Genomic DNA, 3,821 nt, shown 5'->3' on the forward strand with positions numbered 1-3,821 from the left:
ACTTAAATAATTAAATTATTAAGTCTTGAATTAATCTTTTGAATCCAAGCTCCATGCATTCTTTATGTCTTCAACATTTCTCCATAAGTCATCATCATCATCATCATCAAAACTCTTTTTTGAAGGAAGATGTTCATCTTCTTCTTTTGTTAACAATAACCGATATTACAATACTCGTGGTCAAGAGAGAGAGTTTCAAAAGGTAGATCTAGTTTGGGAAAAGTTCAGCGACACTCTAGACTTTAAGCTAAAGGAAGCCTCACACCTAATTGAGATGGACCATATCGCATTACAAACTTCCTTCAAAATAGAGGCTAGAAAATAGGAGAACTTAATGGAAAGCTATCATTGAGGTCACCTCAAGAAAAACCTCAAGGGAAATAAAAAAAAATGTCCATTGCTAAAATGTCTAAGACAACATAAAGACAAACATTCACTAATGAAATACCTAAGACCCCATTTGCCTAAGACGATAACCTGGCGAAAGCTCGGCAATGCCCGCCGAGTAAAAGTAGAATACCAAGGGTGATGACACTGATAAAACCACACCCCTTCTCTCCATAATCACCTTTCCTCTTTCTTCCAAGAGACAAAGCAAACACTATATTTTTAAAAGGGCTTAATTAATGATTTATTCCTTTAATTTGTTGGTTTGATTTATTTTGGTACCCTTATAATTTTTGGGTTCAATTTAGTCCTTCAATTTTTTTAAAAATGTTCAATTTTCTCCTTCATTAGTTTAAAAAGTTTTTTTAAAACAAAAATCAATTTAGTCCATTTACTTAAGATTTTTATTCAATTTAGTCCCCCTATATTTTAAAAAGATCCAATTTTGTCTTCTCCAATTCGTGACCAAATTGGTATTTAAACTAGATTACAACTTATATATACATGTTAACTTTTTCTTATAATTTATACATCAAATCACTCCAACTAAATGTAAAAAAATTGAGCATTTAGGTAGAATGTAAAAAATGTAAAAAAATAAAATAATTCGAGTCTTTAAGTGGAGTGGTTTGGTGTATAAATTATAAAAAATTATTTAACATGTATATATAAGTTGTAGTTAAACTTAATTACTAATTTAGTCTCAAATTGGAGGGGAAAAAATTGGATCATTTAAAAAATAGGAGGACTAAATTTATTTATTTTTAAAAAATTGAATCTTTTTAAACAATTGGAGAACCAAATTGAATCTTTTTAAAATACTTTGATGACTAAATTGAACCAAAAAATAATAAGGGGACCTAAATAAATCAAACTAACAAATTAGAGGAGTAAACTATTAATTAAGCCTCTTAAAAGCTTTGTTTATGAGGGTTTTTTTATCTTCCCTTATCTGCTTTGCTATTCGTTTATGGTTATTTATGCTAACAATGATTGTAGCTCAGTGCCACAACTACGATCACACGTTGTATAACTTTGTAGAAAATAACCATAAATAAAGAAAGTCAAAGCAAAGAAAACTTAACAACGAAAAGACTTGCAAGAGTGAAGAAGGCAGCAAGCACAAAGGTAGTTTCCTTTTCTAGGCTCCTCTTGCGAATGCCCAAGGACAAACATTCGCTATCAAAAAGTTTTCCTAAGACGACAACAAATACAAGGCTTACCTAAGACAACAACACATGCAAAGTCTGCCTAAGACGACAACACATACAAAGCCTACCTAAGACAATAACACATATAAAGCCTGCTTAAGTAGTAGCACAAAACCTGCCTAAGACGATAGTAAAAGGCCTATCTAAAACGACAACACATACTAAGTCTAGTTAAACAACAACACAAAGTTTGCTTATGACGACAACACATACAAACCCTGCTTCAACAACAACACAAGATCTGCCTAATGCGATAGTACAAAGCCTGCCTAAGACGCAGTACAAAATTTGCTTAAGATGACAACACATACAAGGTTGTCTAAGTTGACAACACATGCAAAGTCTGCTTCACAACATCATAAAGCCTACTTAAACATCAACTCAAAATCTGCCTAAGATGGCAATTCAAAATACCGAAGATGGCAGTTGCGTTAATAAATCGACTACAACACGAACAATGACCATCTATAACATGACCAAAAAGACAATTCACCTACAAGCGGAAAACTACTACAACTCGACCAAAGGGTCAAATATAGTTGCAACGAGTTTATCCAAACTTCTAATGAAACTTCTGAGTTTGAAGTGCTTGTGTACTTAGCCAACCCAACAAATATACTAAAGAACATGACCCAATAAAACTAATTCAACATTATTAGTCTAAAGTGGCTAAATAATATTAATAGAAAGATGTTTTTTGATTCAAATATCATATATTAACAAATAATATTTATTTGATTATATCATATTGATATAATAAATATCTTTTTATACCATATATAAACAAAATATGTGGTTAATCTAATTAAATAATATATTACTATTATTATCATTTTGATTTATCATAAATATGGTAACTTTTTATTATATTTTATTTTATAACAAATTTCATGGATTTAGAAACCCCATAATTACATGTGATATTTCCCTATGGAGAAAAATCTAATTCATACTCACTATTATACTCTTATAAATCCTAAAAATATCATAATGACTTGAACGTCGAAGAGTCTTTTGTATGTAGATCTTCCCCCTCTGAACAACGAGATATTCGATTCCAGCCATCAAAAGTGTCCAAGTCACCACTTAGATCTTTTTACCTCTCCAAGAGTATTTCGCTTCGAATCCCAGTATGAACACAAATGATGAATTTTATTTTTTTAATCATCGTTGTTTCCTTAATTCAATGATGATTGTACTCATAACAATTATTAAATTTGCACACAAGTGATTTTTTTAGTCCTCTATTTATTGGTTTGATTCATTCTGGTGTCCTTGTTATTTTTTAGTTCAATTTAGTCGTCTAATTTATAATAAAAAACTCAATTTGGTCCTCCAATTTTTAAAAAATGTTCAATTTGGTACTCCAATTGTTTAAAAAGGTTGAAATTGAAGGACTAAATTGAACATTTTTTAAAAGGTTAAAGGACGTAATAAAACCCAAAAATAATAAAGGGATCAAAATGAGCCAAACTAGCACATTAGAGTATTAAATAATTAATTAAACCTTTTTCTAATTTAATAACTTGTTTTTTTATCAACATTTAGTAAACTATTATAACAACGGTTGCCACGGTGGGCGCTGTGTTTTTCTGGTGAAAACTTTTTACGTTGTTCTTTGTATATGTTTTGTTGCTTTACTCATCTAATATTAAAGTAAGCCCGTCTAGCTCAGTTGGTAGAGCGCAAGGCTCTTAACCTTGTGGTCGTGGGTTCAAGCCCCACGGTGGGCGTTGATTCATTGGGTTTTTTTTCTATTCACTTAATATATTGCACTCAGTTTGTTTTACCCAATATAGGCGTTTTCTCTCTAATGACATTTCTACTTCTTTCCTTTTTTTATTTTTTATCTATTAATGTTATAAGAATTGTTGAGTCTGATTAATATTCTTTGATTCATATATATGTATGGGTATTATTATTGTTCTTATAATTATATTATATTATCTATATTACTATTATTATTTGTTTAATCATTTTCTAAAATTCTTAGAGAGAAAAACGATTATTATTTTTTACTTTACTCATGTTTTTATGAATTAATGGGTTTATTATGGTTATATAATTAATTTAGCCTAAAATTTTATGTGTATAATTTTTTTTTATTTGTATTGGTAACAATAAATGAAATTATGGATAACTGAACATATCACGAATATATTTGAAGTGTTTCGTATGAAAACAATTATAAAATAATTTGTCATACTAAAACTAGTATTGAGT

The 3,821-nt window shown here is 29.6% G+C and overlaps 1 non-coding gene across 1 annotated transcript; it reads left to right on the plus strand.

Moving 5' to 3' along the window:
* Window positions 1–3,258: 3,258 nt before the first annotated feature.
* TRNAK-CUU lies at window positions 3,259–3,331 on the plus strand. The gene has a single exon. It is a non-coding gene; the product is annotated as a tRNA-Lys (tRNA).
* The last annotated feature ends 490 nt before the right edge of the window (window positions 3,332–3,821 follow it).

This window comes from Vigna unguiculata, chromosome 8 (genome assembly GCF_004118075.2).
Source record: "Vigna unguiculata cultivar IT97K-499-35 chromosome 8, ASM411807v1, whole genome shotgun sequence".
Classification (NCBI taxonomy): domain Eukaryota; kingdom Viridiplantae; phylum Streptophyta; class Magnoliopsida; order Fabales; family Fabaceae; genus Vigna; species Vigna unguiculata.